We start from the raw sequence: 15,761 nt of genomic DNA, 5'->3' as shown, positions 1-15,761 counted from the left end.
CAGCTCGGAGCCTGGAGCCTGTTTGGGATTCTGTGTCTCCCTCTCTCTGACCCTCCCCCATTCATGCTCTGTCTCTCTCTGTCTCAAAAATAAATTGCGGCGCCTGGGTGGCTCAGTTGGTTGAGCGGCCGACTTTGGCTCAGGTCATGATCTCACGGTCCGTGAGTTCAAGCCCCGCGTCGGGCTCTGTGCTGACAGCTCGGAGCCTGGAGCCTGTTTGGGATTCTGTGTCTCCCTCTCTCTGACCCTCCCCCGTTCATGCTCTGTCTCTCTCTGTCTCAAAAATAAACGTTAAAAAATAAATAAATAAATAAACGTTAAAAAAAAATCACCAGTGTTCACTGGGTTGCTAATTTTGGATTCACTGCTCAAACATCCAAGCTAACCATGAATGTCCTCTAAAGACTTAAGGTGCCTGATTTCCTTTTTTCCTATGACACAGTCCTTAAGTCTCTCTAGTATTGAGATGTCATACCAACTTTAAAAAAATCTCCCTAATCTATTCGGGAATTGTAAAAATATAAAAGATAATGAAGGTGGAGGAGATGGAGGAGGAAGGAATGAAAGAAGAAAACAAAGGGCAGAGGGACAAAGGAAGGAAGGGAGGTAGGAAGGAAAGAAGGAAGACAGGACAGAAAGACTGTTCTACATCCACATCACTAAATGGGTAGCAAGTAGGGGGAAATCACTTGCTCTTTCCCTTCCTTTTTACTTTAAAAAAATTATTTTTATTTTAATTCTACTATAGTTAACATACAGTGTTATATTAGTTTCAGGTGTATTCTCCTTTTTTCTTTTTTAAGATTTTTATTTTAAAGTAATCTCTAGGGGCGCCTGGGTGGCTCAGTCGGTTGAACGGCCGACTTCGGCTCAGGTCATGACCTTGCGGTCCGTGAGTTCGAGCCCCGCATCGGGCTCTGTGCTGATAGCTGGGAGCCTGGAGCCTGCTTCTGGTTCTGTGTCTCCCTCTCTCTCTGCCTCTCCCCCATTCGTGCTCTGTCTCTCTCTGCCTTTCAAAAATGAATAAATGTTAAAAAAAATAAAAAATAAATAAAGTAATCACTACACCCAACAGGGGGCTCGAACTCACAACCCTGAGATTAAGAGTCTCATGCTATACCAACTGACCCAGCCGGGCACCCCCTTCCTCTTTTTTTAAAATAAGATGATGAATGGGGATTATAAAAAAAAAAAAAAAAGGTTGAATAACAATCTGCTTTCTCTGGTTCCATCAAAGATAAGGGCTGTAGCAGTGACCAAATGGCAAGACTTAATTACAAGGCATTTGATGCAACTTTTCTTTCCTGAAGGTTACTATCAGTCTTTTGTATTCACTAGCATTTCTCTAACTCCTTAACCAACTCATTCACATCACCTCTATCCATGTTTCATTCCTCAGGGTTTACCCTAACAACCTCATTTCTTAAAACATATCTTTGCGTTTTATTTGAAAAAATCACTTTACATTTCAAAGTGATCAAAATCATGTTCCCATGTCCAGATTAATAAAAAGCTTGAATTACGAGTTAATCGCTCATGTCTTTAACCAGTCAGGTTCTGTTGACTGCAATTCACTGAGACATCACTATGGAAACCACAGTAGTACCAGTGACTCAGCAGGTGTTACTTCCTCTCAAGTCAATAGTACCCAATGCCCTGACAAGATGCCAGGCAAACACCATACTCTGGCTGTTTCATTTTTTACACGGTATATACATTGACGTTCCCTGGGCTAAGGTGCAAATCAGACTTCAGGTCAGCCAAAACATGAGCAGGAAAAACAGCGAGAGAAAGATCAGTCAAATGATGGAAGAGAAAGAAAAACAGAAGTAAACTTCCATTCTACTCAACTTTGTAAATCAGTGAATGCTGGCCTCAGTGACTGGAACTAATTACTCAGAGGAGGCTGCAAGGGACGGATGTCCTTTCCTGTTAGCCTCGTTCTTATTGCCTATAAGTGTAAGATGTTACTAGATAATGACACAGTTTTCCTAACCTGTTTTCTTTCTTTTCTTAATGAAGTATAAACTGCTTAAAATTTACAGTTTTGAATTTTGTTTTTAAAAAAAGAGGAGGATTCCTGTTATTATTTCTCTATCGGCTTGGCTAAATTTGACCAAAGCAAGATTTCCCAACAATGGCACTATTAACATTTTGTACCAGATCCTTCTTCATGGTCGGGGTGCTGCCCTCTGCACTGTAGGACGTTTAGCAGCAGCCCTCCCTGGCTTCTACCCACTAGATGCCAGTAACAACCTTTTCCCCACTGGGTATAATAATTTTTAAAAAAAATCTTCCAGACATTGTCAAATGCCCCCAAAGGGACAAAACTGGCCCCAGTTGAGACCACAGGGCTAAAAGTAAAAAAGCCCTGCTCTGAGGTAACTGGGAGCTCAGAATCCAGACTCTTCTTAAACATTTTTAAGAAAAAAAAAAAAAAGGTTTTTAATTAAACTCTTAAACTTCAATTCTAGAGCATTAAGATTCATTTGAGAAGTGGGTCCCGTCCCTGAATATTTGCAATATGTGCCAAGTGTTTGGGTTTTTTTTAAATACTATTTTTTTAAAAAGCCTAGATGACATGATATTACTAGGAACTCCACCAAAAAACTATTAAAATAAATTCAGTAAAGCTGCAGGATACAAAATCAACATTAAAAAATCTGTTATGTTTCCATATACTAATAATGAACTTTCAGAAAGAGAAATTAAGAAAACAATCTCATTTACAATTAAATCAAAAAGAATAAAGTACCTAGGAATAAATTTAACCATGGAGGTGAAAGACCTGTACATTGAAAGCTATAAAACATTGATGAAAGAAACTGAAGATGACACAAATGAATGGAAAGATACGCTATGCCTATGGATTGGAAGTACAAATATTGTTAAAATGTCCATACTGCTCAGAGCAATCTATAGATTCATTGCAATCTCCATCAACCTCCAAAGGCATTTTTCACAAAACTAGAACAAATAATTCTCAAATTTGTATGGAATCAGAAAAAACTCTAAATAGCCAAAGTAATCTTTAGAAAGAAGGACAAAGCCAGAGGGATCATGTTTCCTGATTTTCAACTATATTACAGAGCTATAGTAATTAAAACAGTGTGGCATTGGCATAAAAGCAGACACACAGATGAATGAAACAGAAGAGAGAACTCAGAAATAACCCACACTTATGGAGTCAAGTAGTGATGACAAAAGAACCCAGAAAATACAACAGAGAAAGAACCGTCTCTTCAATAAATGGTGTTGGGAAGACTGGACACACACATGCAAAAAACTGAAAATAAACCACTATCTTAAATCATACCCAATGATGAACTAAAAATGGGTTAAAGACTTGAATGTAAGACCTGAAACCATAAAACTCCTGGAAGAAAAACAGGCAGTAAACTCATTGACATTGGTCTTGGTGATGACTTTTTGGATCTGACACCAAAAGCAAAAACAAACAAGTGCGACTACACCAAATGACTACACTGCAAAGGCAACCATCAACAAAACAAAAAAGCAACCTGCCAAATGGGAGAAAATATTAGCAAATCATATATCTGATAAGGGGTTAATATCCAAAATATATAAAGAACCCATGCAACTCAATAGCAAAAAAACAAACATTCCAATTAAAAAATGGGCAGAGGATCTGAATACACATTTTTCCAAAGAAGACAAAGATGGCCAACAGGTGTGTGAAAAGGCACTCAAATCACTAATCATTAGAGAAATGCAAATAAAAACCACAATGAGGGGCACCTGGGTGTCTCAGTTGGTTGAGTGTCTGACTTTGGCTCAGGTCATGGTCTTGCAGTTTGTGAATTCAGGCTCCACGTCGGGCTCTGTGCTGACGGCTCAGAGCCTGGAGCCTGCTTCACATTCTGTCTCCCCTTCTCTCTGTCCCTCCCATGCTCATGCTCTGTCTCTCTCTGTTTCTCAATAATAAATAAATGTTAAAAAAAAAAAATTAAAAAAAAAACACAATGAGATATCACTACACACCTTTTAGCATGGCTATTATTATTACTATTTTTTAATGTTTATTTATTTTGAGAGACAAAGTCAGAGAGTGTAAGTGGGGGAAGGGCAGAGAGAAGGAGAAAGAGAATCCCAAGCAGACTCTACACTGTCTGTGCAGAGCCTGACGTGAGGCTCAATCTCAAGAACGATGAGATTATGACCTAAGCCAAAATCAAGAGTTGATCACTTAACCAACTGAGCCACCAAGGCACCCCAAGAAAGGCTATTACTTAAAAAAACAAACAAACAACAACAACAACAACAACAACAACAACAACAAAACCAGAAAGAAAACAAGTGCTGACAAGGATGTGGAGTAAAAGGAACCCTTGTACACCTTTGGTGGGTATTTAAATTGGCAAGGACAATATGGAAACTTTATGGAACTGTATGGAGTTTCCTTAAAAGATTAAAAATAGAACTACCATATGATCCGGCAATCCCACTTCTGGATATATGTTTAAAAGCATTAAAATCAGGATCTCAAAGAGATACCTGCACTCTCTTGCTCACTGCAGCATTATTCACAATAGCCAAGACATGAAGGCAACTTTACTGTCTATCAACAGATAAAAGGATTAAAAAAAAACCCACATACACACACAATGAAGGAAATCTTGCCATCTGTGACAAAATGGATGCGCTTTGAGGGCATGTGTGCCAATCTCAGCTTATCAATAATCAATGTTGTAGCTAAGCCAGCCCGTGTGGTTCTTATTATGATTGCAAGACGCCCTCAGCAATAACTATAAGGAAATTTTGAAAGAAACAAGGTTAATTACTTATAGGACCATCTGTGGCTACATAGAGAAATTTTACAGAGAAAAAGAGAGAAGGCATGTATGGGCCTAGGGTTCTGCTTTTTAATAGGGTCGAGGATGAAGGCCTAGCATTCAGGCTCACTCTTTATTGGTGAATTTAAAGCAGAAGAGAGGAAATTTAAAGTGTGGAAAGAGAAACAAACAAGTGGCCCAAGCAGTCAATTCTCAAAATCAACCAAGATCTCTAAAATAAAGACAACTGATAGGGGAGGGGCGTTATGGCCTCTTTATCAAGTCCTATGGTGGGCAAGGGCTTTATTCAAGATAGCCACCTTTGAAGTAGATGCCCCAGCAATCAAAGCTGGCACTTGCACTACAAAAAGTAAAGCCAAAGGTCAGGGCTTTGGGGCGCCTGGGTGGCTCAGTCAGTTAAGCATCTGACTCTTGACTTCAGCTCAGGTCATAATCTCAGGGTTCCTGGGCTCCAGCCTAGCATTGGGCTATGCAGCCCGAAGACTGCTTGGGATTCTCTCTCTCTCTGCTCTTCCTCCATTCATGTGCATGCTCTCTTTCTCTCTCTCAAAATAAATAAATAAACATTAAAAAAACAAAACCCAAAGATCAGGGCTTATACTACAGGGAATTATGCTAAGTGAAATAAGTCAGACAGAAAAAGACAAATATCATATGATCTCACTTATATGTAGAATCTAAAATAAAACAAAAACAGGGGTGCCTGGGTACCTCAGTCGGTTAAGCACCCGACTTCGGTTCGGGTCATGATCTCACAGTTTGTGGGTTCGAGCCCCATGTCGGGCTCTGTGCTGACAGATCGGAGCCTGGAGCCTGCTTTGGATTCTGTCTCTGCCCCTTCCCTGCTCACACTCTCTCGCTCTCTCAAAAATAAATAAACATTTAAAAAAAATAATAAAAAAATAAAACAAAAACAAGCAAAAAACTAAACTCATAGACACAGACAACAGATTGTTGGTTGCCAGAGGCAGGGTTGGGGGGAGTGGCAGGTAAGCGATATGGGTGAAGGAGGTCAAAAGGTAGAAACTTTCAGTTATAAAGTAATAAGTCCTGGGGATGTAATGTACAACATGGTTACTATAGTTAATAATTCTGTGCTGTGTGTTTTAAAGCTGCTAAAAGACTAGATCTTAAAACTTCTCATTACAAGAAAAAAGACTGTAATTATGTATGATGATCATTTCACAGAATACACAAATATTGAACCATATGTTGTACATCTGAAACTGTTACATGTCAATTATATGTCAAAAAAATTTTAACCTATACATTCATTTCATCAACATCTTTATCTGAGTTGATAACTCAGTGGTCATAAGTGATAATGAGCTCTGTGATCTTTCACCTTCCATCACTCCCCTCTGTATTCCCTCCAAGTAAAAATGGAAAAAGATAAGGGTGAATATCTAAACTTTCTTTTTTTTTTAAATTTTTTTTTAACGTTTATTTATTTTTGAGACAGAGAGAGACAGAGCATGAATGGGGGAGGGGCAGAGAGAGAGGGAGACACAGAATCCGAAACGGGCTCCAGGCTCTGAGCTGTCAGCACAGAGCCTGACACGGGGCTCGAACTCACGGGCCGTGAGATCATGACCTGAGCCGAAGTCGGACGCTTAACCGACTGAGCCACCCAGGAGCCCCTGAATATCTAAACTTTCAAAAGTGGTCAGATGGTTTGTGGATAGGCCAGAACCATGAAATGGTATCTTTTTCACCACTGAAAACTCTTGTCTATCCCCTTCAATAAGTAGAAAAATCTGTGTTCTTTTTGTGTTTTATAAAATTGAAGAAGAAACATATCACAGTTAAAAAGAAATCAAGCAACAGGAAAAACTGAGGCTTTGTTTCTTAATAGCATGATTTGATATATGTGCACTCATCCCCATTCCTTTTTTTGAAACTTTTTTTTTTTAGTTTATTTATTTATTTTGAGACAGAGGGTGAGCGGGTGTGAGCAGGGGAGGGGCAGAGAGAGGGGAAGAGAGAGAATCCCAAGATCCAGGGCTCAAACTCACAAACTGCAAGATCATGAACTGAGCAGAAAACAAGAGTTGAACCCTTAACTGATTGGGCCACCCACTGTCCCCTTTCCCCATGCCTTAAGAATCATGGTTGGGACCTGCTTGGTTATACTGATTACTTTTCAATGAAACAATAAAATCAGAAAGGGATTTTATATTATCTATTTGCCCTAACTTTAAATATTTGACTGTATTTCTGTGTATGCACATAAATTCATGATTTGAATCAATTATTTCAATTAACTGATTCAAACTGAGGTGTGGTATGAATGACAAAAATAGCTTGCATATTTTCATAAAGGTGAACTTAAGCAGTTATGTCATAAAGTGCCATGGCATGAATTTAATCAATTTTTTATTTTATCAAATAAATTTTTTGATGTCAACACCATCAAAAATTGAGTTACATGTTTTTGTTCATGCACATGAACAATACACTTTTTAATATTTCAGGACAAAATATGTTTTAAAGAGGCACTTGTAAATAGAGACATTCTGCATTCTCAGGCATATGGAAGACAAAGGAATTAGGAGAAAAGTGTTAAGTTATGAAAATATGTAACTAAAATCATCAGCAAACGTTCTACCAAGACCCCAAGTCTGGTTCTTATTTCATGTCAACAAACATTTAATGAGCACCCACTATGCATCAAGTGCTAAATGTTGAGCTTGGCTTCTTTCTCTGCCATGGTCACTTCCAATTCCGTGACAGTTCATATCACTTAAGACCAATATTTAAATAGCACTTTGCAACGAATTGCACTTTCACTCACATTAAGTTCAAGGTAAGTAAAAAATTACTGTGTACTTATTAAATGATCTGAGACTTCCCCTGCAGAAATATCAACAGACACTAAATAAGAATGACAATGGGTATGAGAGCCGGTAGCTGGGGCAGCCATGGAACTGGGCCACTCAGGTCTCCTTCAAGAGGACTAGCAGTGGGGAACGTGGTTGACCAAGAAGCCAGCTGCAGCCCCAGATCCACCTCAAGGCTAGGCTTTCCTCATCTGTTCCCAGCCAAGACTGAGCACGTAGCGGGTCTTAGTCTTGGCCCATTCCCGAGGGATTAAGGAATGCTTTAATAGGCAACTTTGGCTCAAGGACTCCCCAGTGGCTCCGCTAAAGCTTTCTTAGAACTGCACTGCCCCCGCCGGGGGCTCTCCTGTCACAGGTGTCAAGCGTAGAGCCCAAGACAGAAGGTTCTCCCTGTGTACTTCTGCTCCTGCCTTCTAACCTTCACAGATACTTCCTTCCAATAAATCTTTGGCTTGTCTAACCCTGTCTTGGCATCTGTTTGTCAGAGAACCTGAACGGAACCTGGTAGTAGGAGGGGTGCTAGAAAATAAGAGGTCAGATGGAGTTTGGAGATAGGCTCACTCACTGCCTGGCTGATAAAATGGCCCAACTGAGTGGCCCAACTGCTGAAGATTTCAGGGTGAAGACCTAGGAAAACGTCCAGATGGGAAGAACTACCCTTGCAGGTATGACGATACCAGCATTTTTGTTTAAGTTTATTTATTTATTTGGGGGGGGGGGGGAGAGAGACAGAGAGAGAGAGAGAATGAACAAGGGAGGGGCAGACAGAGAGAGAGAGAATCCCAAGTAGGCTTCAAGCTGACAGCTGACAGAACAGAGCCCAACTTGGGGCTCGATCCCTCGAACCGTGACATCATGACCTGAGCCGAAATTAAGAGCTGGACACTCAACTGACTGAGCCACCCAGGCACCCCGATAATTCAAGCATTTGAAAGTGACGAGGGCACAATATCTCCAAGGACAACAGAGTTGCTACTTATTAAAGTGGTACTGGTGCCCGGCCAAAGAATAATGAGAAACTGAGGGCCATCAGTTAAAGGCCAAATGTGAGAACCAGAGTCTGGACTCTGCTAGTTTACAAAGCAGCCCTTACCTCCTGCAGTGAAGGTGTGGACAAAGCTGGGGAGCAGACATAGGACTTGACAGTGGGAGTCGCAGAGCTCCTGAGACATTTAAATCCTCAGCCAATGAAGGTCTGTTTTGCTAAAGAAAGGGCTCTGGTAGGGAAAACACAGAACACTGAAACATGAGGTGGGAGAACTCCAGGGATATTCCGATGATTTGGGTGATGCAAACCTCCCTGAACCCCTAGAGCTTGGAGAGGTGGTCCAGCCCTTCTCTGTAACAGCTAGCACTTCTCCTGTACGGGATGATACCACAGAGGCATCTTCCCCGCAAGGCAACGGTACGGAGCACTCCCTGTCTACACTCTGGACTGCTAGGCCAATAACTGGAGATAAATTCCAGCACTTCTTGGTTAGGGATATGTTGAGCCTGACAAGAAAAGAAATAGATTACACACCAAAGGAGCTGCAAGAACTAGCATCTACTGGCGGGAGCCAAGGGAGTACTGCTGGGATTGAATTTCAAGGGGGCGGGAGTTTAATACTGAAAGAGGATGAATCATTCCTTTTGCCATGGGATTTAGCACCTTGGCAAGGACCCTAGGGAAAGGGGGACACTCACTGTTAGGATGGCTCCTAGAAGCCTGGAGAAAGTGCTGGCCAATGTTGAGCCAAGTGGAAACACTGTGCTGCCCTGGTAGCCTGTGGAGGAAGAAATAAAGAGCTGAGGGAAGTTGGCATGATGGATGGATATATTATGTAAGGCCAGAGACGACCGGATTATGTTCATGGGAAAGCCTAAAAGACACACCAGGTGTGGACACACAAAGTCCCCAGGAATGTGCTGGTGAGAGGAACACTAACATCACCAAATAGTTCAGTGCTGGTTCTCCTCTGCAGCCCAGAGCTGATGGTAGGAAGAGTCCTCAGGGCAGTGAGCTCATTAAAATCCATCACGATCATGTCCTTGCGCCCCAAACACACCAGTATGAGAGGTCAAGTGGTGGTGCTTAACCATTAAAAGCTAGGAGGCAGTAATGACCAGCAAGGGTAGAGGGGCAGCCAAATAGCCTTAATCTGCAGGGAGGTTGGGAAATCATTAAAGTATGGTGTCCTTGAGGCAAACAGACGGATATTCATTAATGGTACTCTTTGACATCTACAGCCAGAAGAAGGCAAGAATGGAGGAGACTGAGTGTCATCACACAAAAAAAGGTCCAATCTCTTGCTCAGTTACCAGACTCGAGCTGGAACCGCTGATCCGAAGAGGTAGCTGGGTCCCTAAGGGGAGGGACCTTGCAAAACCACAAGTATATGCTATAATGGTTTCTCAAAAGGACCTACAGTCATTTACTTATTGTAACTGTGCACTGGAGAAAGGGGAATACCACGATATGGCAAGGATGATTGGAGCCAGGGTCTAACATTTTGTTCTCAAAGACCTGAGGGTCATCATCACCCTGTTAGAATGACAAGTTCTGGGGAATCTTATAAATGGAAAAGTCTAACTTATAGTAGGTCTACGGAGTCCACGGACTTACCCAGTTGTCATTTCCTCAGTTCACCAGTGTATAATTAGAAATGATATAGTCGGCGGGGGGGGGGGGGGGGGGAATGTGTGGCTCGGTCAGTTAAGTATCTGACTTTGGCTCAGGTCATGGTCTTGCAGTTCGTGAGTTTGAGCCCTGTGTCCGGCTCTGCACTGACAGCATGGAGCCTGCTTGGGATTCTCTGTCTCCTTCTCTTCCTGCCCCTCCCCAACTTGCACTATCTCTGCCTACCTCAAAAAAACGTTAAAAAAATGATATACCTGTAGATGGAATAACTACCCTATTGGGTCCTTGACCATAGGATAAGAGCTGTGAAAAGAAAAACAAGTAAAAAGAGCCTTAAATGCCACCTCATCCCCCCCAACAAAGACAGTATATCGAAAGCAGTATTTATTTACACTGGGGGTGGGTGGACAGGCAAGGAGCTAGTATGGTCTCGTCATATCTCCATTTAATTTGCCAGTCTGACCTCTGCACAAACCAGATGGGATGTGGGGAACACTGTAATGTGCACCACTGCAATCAGTCAAAAATTATAGTGCTGATCCCAATTGGAATTTGTTGGTAGGCCTCAGGTACACGGTATGCAGCTGTCAATTTGGCAAATGTGTTTTCTATTCCAGTTAGAAAAAATGATCAAAGTTCACACTCACATGGAATAAGCAATATTCACTTAATTTTGTCCTAGGGTTTTTAACTGTCCTGTGCTCTCTCATGGTCCAACAAGATCGAGGCTGACTGGACATCCCACAGAGCATTTATACATTGCATTGATGACTTCCTGCTGACCGGACAGGACAAGCAGGAGATGGCTGACATGCTAGAAGTGTTGGTAAGGTACATGTCGTCAGAAGGATGAGAAATTAATCCTATCAAGGTTCAGCACCTGCCGCGTTAGTGACCTTTTAGGGGTCCAGTGATCAGGGGCGTGCCACAGTTTCTCTTCCAAAATGTAACTGCTGCATTGAAAGGAAGCACTGTGCCTAGTAGATACATCTGAGTTCTGCAGGCAACACATTTCACACCTAGGAATACTTACTGCTTTGGCTCATCTGCTGGGTAATACAGAAGGCTACAGGTCTAGGCTATGGTACAGGCAGCCCTGAAGTACAGGATCGGAAGCATCACTGGTGTAAAAAGATGTAGTGTGAAGTTTATGGTAAGCCCCAGTGGGAGAATCAGAAGACCTTAGGATTCCAGAGCAAGGCCATGCTATCTGCAGTGCAAAATTATGCATTTTGGGAAGTAGCTCCTGGCACGTTTATTGAGCTCTGATAGACACAGGATGCTTGACGATGAACACCAAATACACCATTTGTTCACAACTGCCCATTTTTGAGCTGAATTTAGTCAGAACCACCAAAACATAAAATTATATGAAGTCAGAGGCAGTCCATCAAAAGACTAGAATGCTACATCTGAGAGGACCAAGCAGGACCACAGGGCACAAGGAAGCCATATGAGCAGGTAGCATAGACCTCCATCCGCATCACCGCCACAGTCGCATCAGGGTCATTCCCCGCATTCGTACCGACAGCCATGGGGGTTAAACCAGCTGAAGGAGGTGGATAATGACCGAGTTAACTGATAGGTTGGCTTGGCTCAGTATGTGGGCACAAGGCACAAATGGACCATGGCTACGCTAAAGGCACATGAAGGGATGGCCTTGAAAAACAGTGGGAAGACCTTCCCAATGGGTAGATCTATAAGCAATGTACCTGGTTATCATTTTATGCAGAAGTGGCCTTAGGTGAGATTCCTGGGCAGTGGTCAATGACTGGTCAGGGTGTGGAAGGAAGAGGGCCAGGAGATCTGATAAGGAGGTCTGGAGTAGAGGTATATATGGATGAACAAGAGGGAGTCAAAAGTAGATATTTTGTATAACCCATTAATGCCCATCAAAAAAATCCACAATGGAAGAGGCTCTGAACCACCAAGTAGACAAAATAACTGTTAGTTGGTATTAGCCAGCCTGGAAGAGGCACAAGGGGCATATGGATGGAATGACTTGTGGCAGAGATAGAGGCTCTGAATGAGCGCAACAGATGAATTCCCACTCACCAAAGCTGATCTAGCTATTGTGTCTCCGACTGTCCAAACTGTGCCAGAGACCAGTATTGTGCTGATATGGCACTATTTATTCCTTGAGAATAACAAACAACCATTGGGTGTCAACAAGACTACCAAGACTACAGTGGATCCCTTTGATCCTAGAAGGGCCACCAAGTCAACTTCACAGAGACACCTATGCCGGCATCCCCAGATATCAGTCATAAAGCGTCAGTCAGCACCACAATCTGAGCATTAACAGAATGCCTAATTCACAGGCATGAGTCCCACTCACACGGTATTCATCCAGGAAATCTACTTCAAAGCAAAGCAGGTAAAAGACTGGGCCCAACCAAAGGACCCCACTGGTCAAGTAACACACACAGTAGAGAAATACGCAATCTCGGGGCGCCTGGGTGGCTCAGTCAGTTGAGTGTCTGACTTCGGCTAAGGTCATGATCTCAGTTTGTGAGTTCAAGCCCCGCATCAGGCTCTGTGCTGACAGCTCAGCCTGGAGCCTGCTTCGGATTCTGTCTCCCTCTCTCTCTGACCCTCCCTGTCCCGTGCTCTCTCTCAAAAATAAATAAACATTAAAAAAAATTTTTTTTAAATGCAATCTCATAGATCAGTGGAATGGCCTACTAATGACATAATGTAAGCACCAGCTCAGATACAATATAGTTGTAGTACCACCTTCTGAACGCAGTAAACCCATCAAATCACAAACCTTTACATGTATCTGAGGACCAAGGGAGAAAAGGAACAGCTCCATCATTCCTGGTGACCTAGTGCTTACCATTCCTAAAACTCTGGCTCTGCAGGGTTAGAAGAACTGCTTATCAAAGGGGTACACACTCTTGCTACGGAACACAGCAAAACTCCCACTGAACTCTTAAGTTATGACTATCATCAAAGTATTTTGGACTTCCATCCAGCAGGCTAGAAGAGTGGTCAGCCTGCTGGAAGAAATAATTGACTTTGACCAGAGGCAGCTGGGGGGAGAGAGAAGAAATATATGCGGAACGCAGGCAACCCCTTTGGTGCCTGCTGGTATTCCCTTGATTCACAGCAGCTGTTAATGGATATGTGCAGCAACCCCAGTCTGAGAAGGATACGATTACCAAAGGTTCAGGCTCCTCAGGAATAAAGGTTTACGTCACACTATTAGATTAGCCACCAAAACTTGCCAAGGTGATATCGCTGTGAATGAGGACATTTTAAAACGGATGACAGAAGACGGAGAAGATGAATACTAGTCATGGCTCTTCAGAGGCAGGGGTTACTCACCATTCAACCAGACTCCTTCTTCTAAAAGAGGTGCATGGAAATCACAGAGGAGTTCCTCCCCAAACCTGTAAGAACTGGGTCTGTGTGGCACAAGAGGTGCAGCAATAGAAATGCTCTGCTCACAACTCCTTCAAGAGCCGGCTGCAGGAAGTATGGCTGCCACCACTGCATTTGCTGTTAAGGTCATGCTTCCCCACGGCCGCTCCCTGCCACTGACTGAGCACAGTGAGGGTACTAGTGCTGGCCCATTCTTGAATACAGGACTCCTCTGACAAGCAACTTTGGTTCCAGGACCACCCATTCAGCCTGGTGCGACCTTTCTTAGAACCATTCGGCAGCCTGAGGCTCCTCCCACCCAGGCCTCCTTTCTTCCTCCTCCTCTGTCACAGGTGTCAAGCCTACAGTCCAGACACAAGGCTCTCCCTGTGTACTGCTCCCTCCTTTTTATCCTTTACAGACAGTCCCCGCCCATAAATCTCTTGCACATTTCATTCCATTTAGGCATCTGCTTCTTGAACTACTTCAAACTAACCACGGCTCGTGTTTTTGGATCAGTATTTGCATATTTCTTTGAAACTAACACCTGAACTAATAGCAGTGTAGGTGCACAAGATAACTTGGTTCATCTGAAAATCAAGTCATTAAGGCCTACAACAGATCATACGGATTAAAAGGTAGATAGTTGATCTCTTCTCAGCTTTAAGAAAAATATAGTAAAATATTCAAGATATCCAAGAAAGCATTAAAAAATAGAATGAGCACACAACTTAAGAGATGACCTCAGTAAAAGGGCTGAAGTCCCCTGTGTATCTCACCCTGACTGTGTCCTCCTCCCACGCTCGGATATTGATCTTTACCATCCCCGTGCGTTTACATTTTTACTACAAATGTATGCATTCTTTTTTTTTTTTTTTTTTTAAGTTTGTTTTGAGAGGCAGAGAGAGCAGGAGCAGGAGAAGGGCAGAGAGAGAGGGAGAGAGAAAGAATCCCCAGCAGGCTCTGTGCTGTCAGCACAGAGCCCAACGTGGGGTTCAAAGTCACCAACTGTGAGATCAGAACCTGAGCCAAAACCAACAGTCGTACACTTAACCGGCTAAGCCACCCAGGCCCCCCCATATATATGCATTCTTGAACGTATATTTTTGTGTTTTTATTTTTTAAATTTTTTTCTTATTTTAGAGAGCGAGAAAGAGCGAGCATGAGGAGGGGGAGGCAGAGGGACAGAGAAAGAATCCCAAGCAGGCTCCATGCTCAGCATGGAGCCAGACATGGGGCTTGCTCTCACGACTGTGAGATCATGACCTAGACCAAAATCAAGAGCCAGACACTCAACCAAATGAGCCACGCAAGTGTCCCTATTTTTGTGTATTTAAAATAAATCTCTACTTAAAATTTCCTAAAATTGAGGTGATATATATTCATAATAGAGTTTATTAAACTACAATTTTTAAAAAAACAACATATGGCACAAAGAACTATTTATGATTTAGTAAGATTGAAGAGAAATCATTTAGCAGAAGTGGATCAAAGTTATAATGCTGAGATAAAGGATGTTTCATTATCTTGACCATAAACTGTAATTATTATTTAAAAAGTTATATAAATTCAAGCTGATCATCTTTAAGGTCTCAAAAAGCCAAATACAAATAAAACACAGAAAATTAATTGAACTGAAAAAAGTTCTGACATAATTCTTCCCCATGTTATGTGTAATCATAGGAAGAATCATTGCACTAATTATCCAAAGTAATATTAAAGGTAACCAAAGAGATGTCTGGTCTTGAATGTAAATTCAAACATAGAGTATATCTATAATAATAGGTCAAAGTGAAAGTATATCCGCATTTTCTTTTTTTTTTTTTTTTTTTAATGTTTTTATTTATTTTTGAGACAGAGAGAGACAGAGCATGAGCAGGGGAGGGGCAGAGAAAGAGAGGGAGACACAGAATCTGAAGCAGGCTCCAGGCTCCGAGCTGTCAGCACAGAGCCTGACGCGGGGCTCGAACTCACGAACTGTGAGATCATGACCTGAGCTGAAGTCGGACGCTCAACCGACTGAGCCCCCCAGGCGCCCCTATATCCGCATTTTCTAAAAGGAATAAGTTAGTTTGCAAATACTGTATTCTTCAATGACATAAGAAAGAAGATCAAGAATAA

The 15,761-nt window shown here is 42.3% G+C and overlaps 1 long non-coding RNA gene across 1 annotated transcript; it reads right to left on the bottom strand.

The window, feature by feature from the left end:
- Nucleotides 1-8,747: 8,747 nt before the first annotated feature.
- Nucleotides 8,748-10,263, bottom strand: LOC122210468. The gene is made up of 2 exons (XR_006198075.1): nucleotides 9,341-10,263; nucleotides 8,748-8,871 (listed from the first exon to the last, which is right to left on the bottom strand). It is a non-coding gene; the product is annotated as an uncharacterized LOC122210468 (long non-coding RNA).
- Between the last annotated feature and the right edge of the window lie 5,498 nt (nucleotides 10,264-15,761).

This window comes from Panthera leo, chromosome F2, assembly GCF_018350215.1.
Source record: "Panthera leo isolate Ple1 chromosome F2, P.leo_Ple1_pat1.1, whole genome shotgun sequence".
In the NCBI taxonomy this organism is placed as follows: Eukaryota; Metazoa; Chordata; class Mammalia; order Carnivora; family Felidae; genus Panthera; species Panthera leo.
The sequence above is the reverse complement of the archived record's forward strand: the minus strand, read 5'-3'. Positions and strand labels throughout refer to the sequence as shown.